At 36.8% G+C, this 18,195-nt stretch overlaps 1 pseudogene; it reads left to right on the forward strand.

Annotated features, from left to right (window-relative positions):
* The first annotated feature begins 11,738 nt into the window (after positions 1-11,738).
* Positions 11,739-18,195, forward strand: part of LOC107876528 — a 42,870-nt pseudogene continuing 36,413 nt past the window's right edge.

The raw sequence follows: 18,195 nt of genomic DNA on the forward strand, positions 1-18,195 counted from the left end.
TTACAAATGTGCCTACTTTGGTTCACCCTTTTTCTTTTCATTTCTTTCTCTTGCATATTTCATGCGTTTCTTTTCTATGTTGGGTACTTTCTTGTTCTTACTCATTTGTTTTCAATGCTTAATATCTTAGGCACTCACTTACATCTTCGTGGCCTTAAGTTACCTCTACCAATCTTTACCACCCCAACTTAGTCTTTTAGCCTTACTTTGTATTTTTTTAGTTCAAGGAGGATAGGGTTCAAAATAGGGATAAGAATTAAAAGGCTCACGGCTTGCAATATGTTTTCCAAAGAAAGGTTCAAGGTCTTAAAGTGGGAGACTTGGGATAATTTCTATACAAAGGTAGGCTTTTTAGGCTAAAGTGGCCTTCTAATGTCACAAAAATTGCCTAGGATCATCTCACCAACCAAATAAAATCAAAATTATCCTTGAGAGACTAATGGGGAAAGTTATAGATGGTACAAGTACATATGAGATTTGGATAAATAAGCTCACCACACATGGCATGAAAATTCGCCAAAGGGGGTCAATTGCTCCTCCCGCTAGAGACAAAAATGAAGTATATATCAAATTTCACAAGCCAAATTTTTTGGAGTCATAAAAAGAGAAAAAGTTTTGTCACAAGGTTGCTCACATCCATGCCCTTGATTTTTGAAAATTTTTTGACGGAGGGGGTTGTTTTCTTTGCATTTGCACCACACAAAATTTGCTAATTTTGACACCAACCCAAGCCTTTGTCTCACATTGTGGTTTTTATATGGGCAAAACAACCAAATAGCTACTCAATTTTTGCCATAGGTATAAATGCAATGTCAAAACTAAAATACCATAGGTACTCAGACTGCCCTTGCATTTGTGACCTTGACGCCGCGGGTACTAAGACTTCCCCAACATCTTTGTCTCAAAACCCAATCACGACCCTTTTTCCTTAAGAATTTTGTCACTCAGTCTATCATAAGCAAAACCTCGTCAGATTTAGCCATAAGTAAAATAAGGATAAATTAGAAACCAAAGAACAAAATAACTAATTCATGCAAATGTGAGCACCACCAGAGTGCCCGAATATTACAACACAAATAAAAATAAAAATCATCCAAGAAAATGGAAAGGCATCCAGAAATATTAATAATATAAGACCAAATTAAATAAATACAGAGAAAGGCACCCCCAACAAAATAGGTAGCAATATCCCCACTGCATAAATAATCAAGAAAAAATAGAGATAAGGGTGCTCCCTAAAACTGCATCAAGAGAAGTTATCACTCTCGATCTCTGTATTATCATTAGCATCCCAGGCCCAAACCACTTGATTGGGACTTCATCATTACTTTCTACTCTAGAGGAAGGCAATCTATCATGGGGTTATAAGAACTTCCACAGGACCTTTACCCTCTTTCACATCTTGCTAAAGAATTTATCTCTCTTCTTTTCTCTTTTTACCATCTTCTCATGTGAGGCCTTGAGATCAAGATGTGATGTTGCCAAGGATAAATAGGCTCTATCAAGCCTAGAAATGGTAGCTCCCTGCTTCTTCTAGTCTTTTCTATACTTCTCACAATTATATTGGGACACATATGAGTGGCGGGTGGTGGAAGGCTCTCCCGGCCCTTGGGGCAAACCTGACACAAGCTCCTTGATAGTTGCAATACCAACCCTAATATCCTCAAGAGGACTGGTGGTGGATGGCCTACAAGACTGAGGCTCCTCACGTGTTGACTTTCCTAAGTCAATTTTTCTCTTCTTACTTTTACCTAGTATGCCCTCACCTCGAATTTTCAAAGGATAGATTAGGGTACCAGGGCGCACCTAAGTGTCTCTAGGGTGCTTCTTAACCCTGTCTCTTCTACAAAGATCAATAATAAAAAAGGGCAAGGAGAGATGTATACCACCCTGGTTCTTGAAGAATTTCATGTCTGAAACCACGAGCTGACCAACATTCAAAGGAATACCTTCTCAAATACAAGCAACCATCCAAGCCTGCAAATCTGGGATTGTTTTTATGTGGGTGCAAGGAGTGACTTGGCTACATATGATGTTTAACTAAATTTGAGCCTCGATAGTTAAGTCATTCATGGAGTTATTTGTCTTAGTTTCCACCCAAGAGACTTACTTTTTAGGGGCAAAGTCTTTCTACTAACCAACTTCTTGGATCACACCTTTTTTCTTCAAACTCATCCATATTTGTATTTGGCAGCCTGGTACACCCAAATTACAACTCTCTTACAAGAGAGTAAACAGTCACTGTCAAATATAGAATCCAACTAGGTTAGGTATCGAATCCCACTGGGAATACCATATTCACTAAGTATTGTGACTGTTATTAGGCTGTTGATCTAAGGCTCCAAAATAAAGGGGGTTTGGAAATGTTAACGATGTTCTTTTGCATTAATGTTACACAAAAGCCCAGCCACTATGAGTAAATTTATATGTGATTCCAATGAGAAGAAATTAACTAGAGTTATGCTCACCAAGATGTTAAAACAATCAAGATTGTGAGTTTGTGTTCGAATTCTAACTTATGTATCCAATTACAAGAATTATTGAGTTCTAAAGCTTACCCACGTGTTTCTCAACCTAATGAGTATTTCATCCTTTACTTCTCTTGAACTTAAAGGATTCATACATTATTCAATAACACTCTCACGAGGTTTGATCCTGCTAAGGCATCAACCCGTTAACCCAAAGGGTAAACCTACGAAGCTCATATGAATCACTTCTTTTCGAATATTTAGTTTTTTGTCAGACAATTGGAGTTCATGGGCTCACTTCTCAAGTTTGTAACCATGAGAAATAATTAAAATGAAGAAAGATTCATTTAATTTTGATAGATGTTAGAAAACAAACCCATTCATAACCCCAAAATAGTTCTCTACATCAAGGCTCCCATAACCCTACTTATGGGAATTTAGCAACTCATCTCCATGTCAGAAATCAAAGTTATATTGATGTTTATAAATAACTTTAGAATAGTACTTAAAAAAAGTCACAATATTATTCTTCTCGATCTTTGATGGAAAATGTGAAAACTATAATGATATCTCAATCCCTAGATTAAAATCTCAATAAAAAGTAGTATAAAACTCTCCATAGAAGAGAAAGTATGAAACTGAAGACAAAAGATGCCTACTAAACCCTAATACTTGGTATTTATATGTTCCCAGCTAAATGGATTTAAAATTCAAAATCATAAAATTCGCTCCAAAGTGACGGCCAAATTGGTGGTCTGTCGCAAGGTTGACGGTCCACTATTTGGCCCGTCACTGCTGATCTGGGAAGGTCACTTTCTGGATAAGATTGATGGCCAAATTGGTGGTCTGTTGTAAGACTAACGGTCCACCATTTGGTCCATTGCTGAGTCCTTTAGGGGTCCAGGTTCTAGATAAACTTGACGACCAACTTGGTGATCTGTTGTAAGTATATTGAGTTGATTGTGAGCATTACATCCTCATACATACATATACATTCATGAAATAATAGTACCATTGGAAAAATAGTATTTTTGAAAGAAAATAAGACACTTTTATGAAAACTTTTTTTGTGAACATGAGCCAAAGAGGAAATTTAAGATTTATATTGAGATATGAGATATATTATATGGGTTGAGAACCCCTCCTGGGTCTTACCTGGGAGTTGCGAGCTCGGTGGGTATATAGAAAGTCATGTAATAAATTTCACCATTCATACCATCCATATTATATTGCATTGCATTTGCACATGAATTTTCATGAATTCTTTGTTTCCCTTGAATTGTAGTTACTTTGAGTGTATTCTTTGTGTATATTCATATTGCTTTTATTTTTGTATATATCTTAGAACTATTAGTGGAGATGGTATGAGCTACCTTTTGGAACTTTCCTTCTTGTAGGTGGCGTGCTTCTAGTATATTTTACTTATTTTATTTTCTAATTTTCTTATTCAACCTATGAGTACAAGTGAATCATACTCATCCCTACCGTGCCCTTTTGTTATAGATCCTAGCACGAGTAGGACGCGCGAAGACTGAGATTGTCCTATTGATTAGTGATACCTCAAGGCACTGAACCGTTCTAGTGTTTTGGGCATGTTTTAGATCTCACTTCATTTTACTTATGGCTTAATTTGAATTAGAAGTTGTACTTAGATGCACTTATACTCTGACTCCACATTTTGGGGATGCATTTTTTCTGATTTTCATTTTACATATGTTTAGGGTCTGACTTTATTCTAGAAGTTTTCCTAGATGCACATTATTGTAATTTCATGTTTTTCCTATCAATTTGGGTGATATTCTTACTTGTCAAGGCTGAGCCACGATAAATGCCATCATCACCTATTTTTTGATCGTGATAACCATTATAGCCGGTGAAATTCAGTGCAAAAAACTAATTTTCCTTTTCCTTTTTTTTCTATTTGATGTCACCACCATGCGAAAGCTACCCCACCACCATTTTTCTTCCACCAAAAGAATCCATCGTCATCCATCAAAAACACTTGAAAATGCCATAATAATCAATTTATGGTGAAGTGGTTGAACTTTTTCTCTTCTCCATCATTATTTTTAATAAATCTAGTCACCATTGTTACAATTTCTTTAAACATATTTCAAGTTCTTCTATTTCTTCCACTGGTTTCTAGTAGAAGAAGCTTATATTCCCAATTTCATTTTCTAGATAGACTAAATATCCTCAGTCCTTTATTGCTTAATTAAACCAAAAAATCAGCACTTTAGCCAATCCTTATTTCCTTACTGTCTGAAATTCAGTTGTTTTCCTTTTTTTTTTTTGGATTTTGAGTTTTTTCTTTACTGATGTGTTATTTTCTTATTAGACATATTTTCCACATCATTAGCGAGTGACTTTCATGGACTTTAAATTATTTAGACTGGTCAAATATGTGTTCAATAGGAACATTTTTTGAACTAAAATCGTGTTCAACAGGTTACACCTCTAATTTAAGTATCTAAATGAAAAATTGAAGAAGTTTAAGGGGTTGTGTGTGTTTTTTCCTTTTAAATATTTTTAAGCTTAATACTTACAATCTTCAAGAACCTATAATTTTGTAAAATAAAGCATTATAATTGGTTCAACCGATGTACTAATTCAGTCAATTTAATAACCATTGGCTCCCTTGTAACAACCGCTTCTATCATTACAAAAAACATCTGTAGTAAAGACGTGTTTCTCATTTGTAATAAGTACTAGGATTCATTATTTAGTATTAGAGTGCATTTTATATAAACTAAGGCCGTACAATACTCCTAGCATAAAGTTAAGTTACAAGTTTTCGTTCAAATTTTGTTTTGGGCTAAGATTAAACTAGGCTTAACTTTAAACGAGCATTTCTCCTAGAATATAAGGAATTAGGGGGCCTAATACAAACTAAATTAAATATATCCGAGTCTTCTTTACAAAACTATTGACCGTTTAGCAATTTAATTCTTGAGTATAAAGCTATGACCATTTTACTAAAGAATATCCGAGCTAAAAGAGTTAAGGGTGTTGTAGCGGGTCAGGTGTCTATAGTGGTGCTGCTATAGCAACATGGATAGTAGTTTATAACTTATTTCTAATGGATTTTATCCCCTAAACCCAATTTTTCATTTCCATGAGTGGACCAGGTTTATTATGTTTATTGTGGTGGGTTCCTTGAGTAAACCAAATTATGATGTTGCTTGATAAACTTTAGGATTTTTATTGTTAGAGTCAAAGTTTGTTGACTTGGATTGTTAGAGTCAGGATTGTTAACTTGGTCATGTTTTGATGTGAATTATTGTCTCTTGATTTATACTTAACTGGAGTTGTAGAGTTACTTAAAAAGGCCAAGTACCATAAACTTAGGGTAATTATCATAATGTGTGTTCATAGTTATACTTATTACAAGGGGATGATTTTTTATTTTCATTTATCTTTGAGGTTAATCAAGGTGTAAGGGAAATAAATTGGCTTATAATGACTATTTGGGTTAAACAAGGGATAAAGATAGCATATGTTCATAATAGTATTATGGATTAATTTTTATATGAGTTGTTATGTTTTTTTTTTGTGATTCCTATATTTTGCTTATGTGATCTAATACTGGTCTATCGATGATACCTACTAATATGTGTGGTTTGTGCTGATACTACCTTACTTACCCTTTTTAGGGTATAGTCATTTGTAGGAATTAGTATTAGTTTCTTGACTATGGTGGTAGTGATCTCTCAACAGCTCCTTATTTCTCACTCATAGTGGAAGTTGTGTCTTGGTTATTTTCTTCTTAGCAGTTCTTGTACCTATTTATACTAGGTCCTAGGGGTAGTCTCTTTTTTTGCATTTAATAGTTATAAAATCCATTGAATTAAAGTTAGGTTAGTGTTATTTATTCAAGACTTCTGTATATCATGTTGAATGGGTGGTAAGAGATTCTCCTATCTAGGTGTATTAAAGTTGGTGTCCTCATAATTCAGTAATTTGGGTTGTGAAAATTAAGTGTCAGAGCCTAAGTTATTGGTATCCCAGTATAAGAGCAAATGTTGAGTAGATTCATGTGGATTGGTATGTTGACATCTATATATAATCTTTGAGAAGCTATAAGGCGTTCTAGAAAATTATTACATTTCTTTCTTTCCTTTTGTTAGTTTTATAGTTGCTTTGTTTGTATGGTTTGATCCAACTAGTATCTCCCTATTCCAATTGGTATCTCTATAATCATAATTTGAATCTAGTAGATTATAATTGGTATATTGAGAAGTTTGCATTTAAATCCTAGTTGTTTCAAATTGGTATCAGTTTATAAGGGTTGTAACCTATGATTGCCATATGAATAATGATGAAATTGGTTGGTTGTGACTTCTTGGTGTAATATAAGATGGATTTGTGATTAGTAGTTGCTTGATTAACTCTGAATTTGTGATAGGTGAATGTTGCAAGTTGCTATGTGTTGTGTGATAGAATTTGACTATGATTGTTACTTGTCTTGTTGTGTGTAAAATAAAGGTTTAAATTGGTGCATAAGGTTAATGTCTTGGTATTTATGTAAATCGTAGTTGGTTGAATTATTGTAAATTCCATGAATTGTGAAATGTCATAATTTGGTTATGTGTTAATAATTAAAGAAAGTTGTTGTTATGTTATTTAAGTGGAAATGGTATGCTAAATGCTAAACATGGTCTTATCGTTGGTAAAATGGCAAGGGAAAAATAGTATAGAATTGTGGAAACCCTTGTTTAAAATAGTTGATATGTGAATAAGTACCATGGACAAAGGGTGCTTGATAGAGGGAATTACGATAAAAAAATTTTTATGGCAATTCATAATTGTGACTTAGGAAAATTTATTTTGGCTTTGAATTTTCTGATAACTTGAAGTTATAATTAATGACTGAATTGTCGGTTAAGTTAATGAAAAGGTGAATTTGGTGGCCCTTGGCATAAAAGTTAATTATTTGATAAAGGTGATATTGTCAGTTAAGGTAACATTTATATTTGAACATCAGTCTTTATCTGACTCAGTGATTTTATTGTTGATTGAGTCACTACTTGAATTTTAATGATAATGTCTAGTTGATAAGGAAATCGTGAAATTATGGTGGAACTAATTTCCCGAGTATTTGTGAAATTATGGTTGTCTATTGATAAAATAGTCACCCATGTATTGATTACAAAAATGAGTTGTCATTGGTTGTTTATTGTTCGACATTGGTCATATGCTTATTGTATGATAATAATTATTAATTAATAGTTTTCCTTGGGAATGATATAATTGAATTGCTATGGTCATTGAAATAAAATAGCTTGATGATGATTGATGATCCTTAGTTTTAGGGTCAGATGAGGGAATGGAGTTATTAGATGTGTTCTTGACTATTCATGTCCCTTTTATTGATAATGGTAATACTTTGTTGTTATTGTTCCTGAGTGATTGAGGCATATTAGGTAGATAACTTTACTAGTTGTAAGCTAGTTGTAAGCTAGTTGTGAGGATAAATAAGTATAGCTTGTCCTCGAATGATAACTAAAACGTTGGTTGGTTATAAATGATTTATTGTTGAGGGTTGAATAGACTACTCTAAATGGTGGAGGAGAATCTATCTATTATTAAAATCCATAGTGGTATGTTGGTTAATGATTGTACTATAGATGATTGATGTGCTATAGAAATATAACACTTTCTATGCTTAAAATGAGGAAAATATGCAAGTTTCTAAAGTTGTTTTGTTAGATAAGATGTATTTTGGGTATGTTTTGCAGGAAATCATGTTTTCGATGGTAAGTTCATGAAAAAGATGAAAAAACTATTTTTTGGCTACTTATTGGAGCAATTGTGAATGTTCGAGATACTTTCCCGCGTGTTCGTGATCAAACCATATGCGAAAATTGAAGAATAGCTGAAAGATGACTCCCTGCACTTGCTAAGTCAAAATGTGGACTGCAAGTAGCACTTTTGGACCGCATGTCGGTAAAGAAAGTTCAAAAATTCCAAAATCTCAAGAGTTATTGCAGGAAAATTCTAGTCTTGACCTTGCGGTCGCCACTTGCACCCTCTCTGCTGACCGCAAGGGCCACCTGCGCCCAGGGACAAGGCTCAAGTAAAGACCATAAGTGGTCACCGACCCTGTTTTCTCCTATTTAGTTTGAGATTTATTTTTAGGGTTTCCTTATATACTATAAATACCCTATATGTTTCTTTTTTATATTCATAAACATATTTTGATTCTAATATTCGATTTTGCTCTTAGAATTTTCTTGTATTGACTTTGGGTGATTAATTCAGTTATGGTTTTGGGTTATTTACTTCTTCTTATTGTGATTTCATCTTATGCTTTCAATCATAGATGTTGTTGATTACTTCACAAGCATGAGAGGCTAAAAACCCTTAGCTAGGGTTGTGGGAACCCTAGCAGATTGACGAAGTAGGGGAAGTGCTATTGTTGATCTGAATCGATACCCATGCATGTATTGTATTATCTTCACTTTAATATTTATTCTGGCGGTTGCAAATGTTGAACCCCACTTAGATTATTGCTACATACTCCAAAAAGGAGTAGTGACTAGGAAAAGATAATGACAATAGTAATTTTGGAGTTTATCTATCGATCCACGAAAGATAGTTAGCTTTCATCTAATAACTAGAGACTCAAAAGATAATAGTTAACTGGGATCAAGATAAGGGTTAGTAAGAAGACATCCTGAGACTCGAAAGGTAAAGGTTGAGATCCTTGTACAAATCCAGAAGACTATAGAAGGTACATAACTTATTATTTTTGCATGCAAGATATTGGGTTGGTTCAACAAAGCATGATAAACCTAAGGATTTTAGAGTCCAGGGGGAACACACTCCTATTGTTCATTTACGACTGATTACAACCGAAGTTGATATTAGCTATTAGTTTGACATTGATACTTAAATCACCCCATTTAATTTTCTAGTTCAACCCGTTGATTACAACAACTGAGAGTTGTGACCCCATGTATTCCCTTGGGATACAACCCCAACCTTTGTTGGGTTACTATATTTGGCATCGATCGTATCATCTTTTGAGAAGAGGTGTTGTTTGGATGTTGCCAAATTTTGGTACTATTACCGGAGGTACGATATTGATTTTTGAATTTAAGTTTATGCAATTTTTGGGTTTTCTTTTTGTTTTTATTCTTAATTGGTCATACTACGGTGTATGACTAACACACGGAGTAAAGGTAATCCCTTACTCTCTGTGAATCCTAATTCAGAGAGGATCCTACAAACACCTAGTAGGATGACGAAGCCAAAAAGAGATGATTTGCCTCCTCCTCTTCCTAAAGGAGTTCCAGACATTATTGATCGATAGACTGGTGAGCTTTTGGCTAAATATGAAAATGAGAGGAGGGTAGTAGAATATGCTCAATGAATAACTCGAGAGGAAGAGTTAGCTGAGCAGAGATAAGCAGTACACCATCGAGCAGTAATCGATGGAAATCAAAATAGAGTCAGAGGAGGACGACCTCAAGTGATCCCTGAATATTAGTATATTTAGTAGTATGAAGATGATAAATAAGACCTGAGATATGTTGAGCAGGAAGATACTAGAGCCATCATTCATCTTGTTTTGCCCTCAGATGTCAAGTTTAATATTTCTATTACTATGATTCAGGTCTTATACTTGAAGGATTTATTTGCAGGCTGCCTACAAACAACATAAACATGCATATGGAAAATTTTATGGGGATCTACACTTCATACACCATTCAAGGTCTAGATCAAGAGGCACTAAGACTGAGGTTGTTTCCCTTTTTGCTTACTAGAGAAGCATCTTTGTAGCTAGGGGAACTTCCAAGATGATATATCACTACATGGAGCAAGTTACACAGACAATCCCTTAATAGGTTCTTTCCTTCATCTAGGGTATTGAAGCTCAAAGATTAGATTTATAACTTTAGGAAGTTGCAGTCAGAATCTATGTATGAAGCATAGTGTGACGCCCCAAAGTTTTGGCGCCTGTCACTCGCCAGGATTGTGCGTGCCAACTAGGCCGCAACTTTGTCAGCTATGCAGGCGGCATGTGCTGAGGGAATATGCTGAAGTCGAAGATGAGGCAAAGGGGCATAACATGAGGCAACAAGCATCTATATATGTTGCATGACATGTCCTAAGAGTGCCAATGTGATTTGGAGAGGGCTTGGTGTGAGCCCAAGGGGGGCGGAGGCATGGTGAGGATCGTGTGCGGTGTTCGATGTCAGCGCCATGCCATTTTGAGCTACAAGTGGAATCTAAGGATTCCGGTTTAGAGAGTTGATATTGATGGTACCTTATGTATGCTTACCAAATTTGGGGTCATTTGGAGTCCGTTTGGATGGGGGCTTGACTTGGCCAAAGTCCAGTGGCATTGTCGTAATTTGCTGATTGGTCCGAAGGCCATAACTCATTCCATGTGTATGGGGATGGGGTGAAACTTCATGGAGGTGTGAAGGAAGTCAAGAGAAAGGAGTAGGAACAAACGGCACCCAATTTGAAGGTCGGATGAATGATCTAAGCCCCAGTATGATTCTCGGGCAAAATGATGTCTAGTGGCGGACATTGGGATTATTTATTTTAAGCATATATAAGGGGGGTATGAATGGTGACAGCCTACCAGCCTCCCCCGGGTGTGTCGACAGATGGCCACCCCAAGTGTGCTGCCTTGAGGGACAACCTCAAGGGCCTGCCTTGGCATGCCAAAGGAATGCGCAAGGTACTCATAGGGCTTGGGAACCCTATGGGCAACGCAAGGTCGGGTGGACTAGCGTTGGGCGTCGGAAAAGGCTAGAGGTTGGCTATATGAACCGACAAGCCCCGTGGGCTGTCTAAATGATGGAAGGATACCTCCAAGCCGATAGAGCAATCGAGATACTCTCCCCAAGAGACTCGTGAGCTAACTTGTGAGCTTGGTCAAGGTTCAGCCAAGCGAGCAAGGGTCCGTTGGCCTAGACGCGCAGTTGTGGGGCGACACTGTGCTACGGAAGATGGATACAAGTTGTGTGGGCTATGCTTGGCTATGCCATAAGACATGAGAGGGCATATCTAAGAAAGACGCTTGAGACAAAGGCCAAGGATTGAGAGTTGCCCTACTCGGGCGAAGCAAAGGCCAAGTGCACGTGCATGAGGCGATGTCAAGCTTGAGGATAGGACTGTGCATGCGATGGCAATGCTCAGGCCAAGGCAAGGGACGAGTATGTCCATAGCCATCCCCAGAAGCGCATATGGATGAGATCCACGAATTAAAGGTGCGCCAGAAGAGTTGCTTATACGTTGGCCATGTCAGCCGACATGTTGAAGGAGCGGCACCAAAGGGGGCAAGCCTCTGAGGAGAGCTTCCCACAAGCACAGGATCGTGCTAAAGACCTGGGAAATGAGGAAGGCTGGCCCATAGTTGGGGGAACCATGGGCGCCGCACGGGCAGAATTGTGTGCCGCTGACACGTTGAAAAATGAGCCCGTGACAATAGTCTGGTATAAGAAGAAGCTTAGCATGGTGCATAACCACCGAATTTCAAGAATATGTTTTTTGGTGATCTTTTATAGAGCCTTGAGTATCAGTTCCAGAGCAATGTCATCCACTATCCCCAGAGGAGCCTTCATGAGATTACAATGGGAGATAGCTTTGAGTATTATAGATCAGATCTTATTAACTAACCGAGGGTGGCAAACTCGAAAGGTTGAAAGAGGTTCTGACATTTATGCAATTGGACCTTTTAGTGAGCGGAGATTAGCAGAGGATGTTGTAGCTCAGGATATTTCACTATTAAGGATAGATATTAGTGAGTTAGCCTAATAATTTAGAACAATAAATTCTGAAAAGGTTGATGCAGTAGGGGCATAGGGTGCAACTTGTAGGGTACATAAATCTAAGTTAGAGGATGAGCCAAAGTATGTGAATCATCAGTTGGTGGGTTTCTGAGACTAAGGGAAAGGGAATCAAGGTCAGAAATATGATGATAGAGATAAATACATTCCACCTAGCCGACGAGATGTGGAATGAAGAATAGAAGCAATGTTGACTAAACTGATGAAGAGTTAATAGATCTAGGAAACTTTCCTTAAAGAACTCAAGGACAAAATTTTAGGATTGACCCAGTAGGTTGATGAAACACCTTGGCTTTGAACCGTAGGAATATTCCCTTAGTTGAAGTTTCTGGGAAAGGTACGACTCATGGGTATAATCGTACCATAGGATATAGTTTGGTGTCCTCTTGTTTGTATCTTAGGAAGTGTAGTAAGGGTTACATTCTATCCAAGGTATGGTTGGCCTCTCCCAAGTCATTTAATTGGGTACTAGTTGTATGATGTCAATTCGTATGATGTGTTAAGCTTGGTCTAGTGGACACAGTCTTGGGTAAGGTTTGTATTGTACCACTCATACCTTAAGGTACGAGTCATGCATGTATAGTCGTATGTTGGTCAGTATGGGTGTCCTATGTGAGGTCTAGGTTATGATTTAGGGTACCACTCGTACCCTATGGTACGAATCAAGGGGTGAGTCTTACCCTTCTAGGGTTCACATTTCAACTTTTAAGCCGAGGACATTTTAGACTTTTCCCACCTCTAAACCCTTATTACCCACCACTTATAACCTTATTTGAATCCCTTCATTCTTCACCTATACAATATTAAAAACATTCCAAAATCCTCTCTAAACTTCTTTAATAAAATTAGGGGCTAGGGTTCATCAAGGAGGCCATCTTGGAGCTTAGAGACCAAGAATCTTTCCGTTGATCACCTTGTATAAGGTATGTAACTCTTCCCTTGTTGTTATTTATAAAATAACTTGTATTTTAAACATTGATTATAATTCTTGAATGATGGATTTTGAAATAAAATGTTGAGGGTTTTGATGCATAGTGGTGAGTATTGTTTACTCTTGTGTTTATACATATTTTTGGTGATGATTTGCACTTATGGGTGCTTGTTGATTGTGGTTTAATGAATGGGTCATGATTAACCCTAATCTTGATGGGTTTCACTTGGGGTTTAGTCATAGTGAAGGTATGCCCTCAAGGTGTTTGTGAAAATGTCTAAGAGAAATAAATAATTGCATGTTAATAGTGTTTTAAACTAAGGTAATGACTTAATGAGTAAGAATGGTTGGCAAATGATATTATAAAGGCCTTGTTGGCTATGTAAGGAGTGAATTGACAATTTTGGTATTTTTCTTGCTTAAAAAGAGTTATAGTCCCTAACATTAAAATTTAATTGTGTCTTGACCTAAGGTTTGGTATATGTATGCTAATAAAGGATGAATGGTGTTGCATTGTTCTTGATGATAACAAATTGACTTGAATGTTGATTCAAACTAAGAAATTGTCCTATTAAAGTGATTAATTGATAAATGGTTCATGAATACCTTGTGGTTATGTATGGTGTTAACTTGTAGCCTTGGTGGATTGAATTGGCTAAATGGGTTAGAGTCCTTGAATGTCAAACTAAGTGGATGTGAATGCATGGATAAAGGGTTAGATTCCTAATGTCGACTAGTAATGGATGCGATGGATAGTGGTTAGAGTCTACTTACTAAATAAGATGGCGTATGGTAAGAGTACCATGCCTAATGACATGGCTTGAGGTTAGAGTCCCTTGACTAGTAAAATGTCTTGAGGTTAGAGTCCCTTTCCTAATAAAATAGCTTGAGGTTAGAGTCCCTTGCCTAATAAGATGACTTGAGGTTAGAGTCCCTTTCGTAATATGATTAAGAAGTTCAATCCCTCTAACTTATACGGGTGGAAGGTTAGAGTCCTCCACTTTATGTATCATGATTGGATACTTCGAAAGGCATGCTAAACTTCTTTCTCTTTTTTCACTTATTGTATCTATATATCTACATAAATGCCTGTGTGTATGAATATAGTTGCATGTGATGGTTTGATTGGATTTTAAATAATGACACTATTTAATCCTTATCCTTGAGTTATATTTTATCGGTTCAACCGCTAATCATCTTCGGGCGTTGTGTTTCCACACGACATAGGGCCAAAGCTTCTTCTTCTCTTCTTGCTCAGTGACCAGGTGTTCAAGCAAATTTTGTGTTGTCTTTGAAGTGGTGAGCTTCCATACTTCGGAAAGCATATATTTTATAGTCTTTCTATCTTATATCATAGACTTGATTAGTCTTGGTTTTTAGCTATTATCGGGGGTATTTCCTGACATATTACAAATATCGAGTTGGTAGAGGCTTATGGATGACTATGGACTTGGGTATATTGTTAGTATGTTGACATTAATGGATAATTTAGACATTTCTTAAGTAATGATTGCTAGTCTTGTTTCCACTATCTTGTTATATGATCGGAGTTCATTTGCTACTTGCACTTTGATGTGGTGGTTTGGATAGGTAAACAAGGCGATATTCGGTCCTTGTTGGGCTCAAGATGCCTATATGACAAGGCTCAATTTTGGGTTGTGTTAGTTGAGTAACATTCAACTAATATTAAGCAGTTGGAGCAATAGTATAGGCAAATCTCTGCCACTTTGGCCTAACAATAGGCAGGTGCCCTTCCTAGTAACACTGCACAGAATCCTCCAACACTACATCATTTCCTAGCTATTAACACTAGGGGTGACTCCCCACCCGATGAACATTTTTTCCTATTAATAATGAGCCAAATAAGAATTATAATGTTGTGGATAAGCCACCTGAAGCTGACTTATAGTGATAACGACTTTGAGAGTAATGATGATGATGCTTGGGTTGTGGAAGAACTATAAGATACAGTGCAATAGTTTAACCCAAATTTTCTTGCAACATGAGTAGAAAAGAAAGAAGACCCAGGGGCACTCACCATCCCATGATCTATTGGGACATATGATATTATTAATCAAGCTCTATATGATTTGGGAGCAGGAATAAATGTAATGTCATTGGTGATATACAAAGTATTGAGGCTAGGAGAATTCAAGCTTACATCAAAAAGGCTATTGATGGTTGATTGATTTGTAAAGGATCTAGTGGATATTGTATGTAATGTAAAAGTAAGGGTGGCATTATTCACATATCCAACAAATTTCATGAGTTTAGACTGTGAAGTGGATGCCCACTCTTCAATTATATTGGGTAGACCTTTTTTATCCACTGGTCGAGTGTTGATTGATATGAACCTAGAGGAGATCACCTTCAAATGGAACAATGGTTAAATTATGTTAAATATATGCATAATAAGTCAATAGCCCAATAATATGAGAGTGGTAGTAGTGATTGATGCACTAAATGATGATGTGGTTGCAATGGATGTACCTATTGAGGCAAGATTAGGGGTGGAAGCATTAGTAGAAGTGATCATGAACTTTTAGAGTAATGGAATAGATAAATATGATGAGTTAGTTAATGTATGACATGGCATAGGTTATTAAAAATCTGCCCCTAAGAAGTTGGATCTTGACTTGAACAACAGAACTATACCTCCTGCAAAACCATCTATTGAGGAGGCATCGGTATTAAAATTAAAGACCCTCCCATCACATTTGTAGTATGCTTTCTTGGGGCAAGCAAATGCTTACCTCTAATTATTGCGGCAGATTTGGCAGGAGCATAGGTGGAAGCTTTGACATCAATATTAAAGAAACTCAAGAGAGCAATTGGGTGGACCATTGTAGACATTATGGGAATTCCACCAGGTTTATGAATACATAAAATCTAGCTTGAGCCATACAAAATTCCCAATATTGAGCACCAGAGACGACTGAATCATCTTATGCAAGAGGCGGTGAAAAAAGAGATAATCAAGTGGTTAGATGTTGGGATGGTTTTTCCCATTATAGACAGCAATTGGGTGAGCCTGGTTCAATGCATGCCAAAGAAAGGGGGATCACAGTGGTTCCAAATAGAATTAATAACTTTGTACCAATGAGGCCAGTGATCGATTGGAGAGTATGCATGGATTACAAAAATATGAACAAGTTTATGCAAAAGAACTACTCCCCTATTCCATTTATGGATTAGATGTTGGATAGACTAGCAGGATGGGGCTGGTATTATTTTTTGGAATAGTATTTGGGGTACAATCAAATTATGATTGCTCTCAAAGACCAAGAAAATACTACTTTTACTTGCCTCAACGGACCTTTGCATTCAAAAGGATGTTGTTCGGGTTATGTAATGAGTATGCCACTTTTCAGAGATGTATGATGTCTATATTCTCTAATATGATAGAAGACGCAATTGAAGTATTCATGGATGACTTTTTGGAAATTGGGGACTTATTAGATGACTGTTTGACCCATTTGGCCAGTGCACCGCAGAGATGTAAAGAGTGCAATTTGGTGCTAAACGGGGGGAAAATGCCACTTTATTGTGAAATAAGTTATCGCATTAGGGCACAAGATCTCCAAACATGGTATTAAGATGGACAAAGCAAAGATTGAGGTGATTAAAATATTGCCACCACTAGTATTAGTTAAAGGCATACAGAGCTTTTGGGGGAATGCAGGCTTTTATAAAAGGCTCATCAAGGACTTCTTTAAAATTGCAAATACTCTGTGCAAACTTTAGAGAAAATGGTGAAATTTGTGTTTGCTGATTATTGCCTTAAGGCTTTCAAATGCCTGAAGGAGAGGTTGATTTCGGCGCCCATCATTGTGTTTCCTGACTAGTCTGTACCTTTTGAGGTAATGTGTGATGTAAGCGGAGTGGACTTTGGAGCTGTTCTCGGCCAACAAAGATAAAAGATACTGCATCCCATATACTATGCCAACAAAGCTTTAAACCCCACACAGTAAAATTATACAATTACAAAAACAAGAGCTACTTGCGGTGGTTTTTTCTTTTGAAAAATTTTGGTCTTATTTGATTGGGACTAAGTTCATAATGCACACTAACAATGCATCCTTTAGATACTTGATTTTATATAAATATGCTAAATCAAGATTGATCTATTGGGTTCTCTTGCTATAAGAGTTAGATTTTGAAGTACAGGACCGAAAAGGGAAAGAAAATTAGGTTGCAGACCACTTATCTAGACTTGGGGATTAGACCATGCAAAAATTAGGGGATGATATCAATATAGATGATACTTTTCCTAATGAGCGAGTGTTGGTGGTATCTCCAGATCTGATTCCCTGGTTTGCTAATTTTGCCAACTGTTTGGCAATTGATCTTATCCCAGAAGACATATCCTTCCGGCAGCAAAAAAAATTTATGCATGAGGTAAGGAATTTCTTTTATAATAATACATATTTATTTAGGATCTATGCTGATGGTGTGATTTGGAGATGCATTCCAGAGGTAGAGATGATGAGCATTCTAGAAGCTTGTCATTCATCACCTATTAGGGGTCACACCGTGGCACATGGACTGCTGATAAAATTTTGCATTATGGGTTTTACTGGCCTTCAATTTACAAGGATACTCATGATTTTGAAAAATCCTATGACCAGTGTAGCGTCAAGGCAATATTATATGGTGCCAGGAACTCCCCATGACACATATTCTAGAGTTGGATTTGTTTGATGTGAGGGGAATTGATTTTATGGGCTCATTTGTGAGCTTCTATGGCATGAGATACATTATGGTAGCGGTAGACTATGTGTCAAAATAGGTGGAAGCAGTTGTGCTCCTAGATAATGAAGGTAGAAAATTAACTGCCTTTTTGAAAGAAAAATATTTTTTTTCGATTTGGCACTCAATGTGCTATATCAATGATGGTGGGTCTCACTTATGCAACTTCTTGTTTAAATCATTTCTTTATAGATATGGTGCAGGAATAAAGTGGAGACACCTTACTATTGGCAAAGATTGT

This window comes from Capsicum annuum, chromosome 7 (assembly GCF_002878395.1).
Source record: "Capsicum annuum cultivar UCD-10X-F1 chromosome 7, UCD10Xv1.1, whole genome shotgun sequence".
Lineage (NCBI taxonomy): Eukaryota > Viridiplantae > Streptophyta > Magnoliopsida > Solanales > Solanaceae > Capsicum > Capsicum annuum.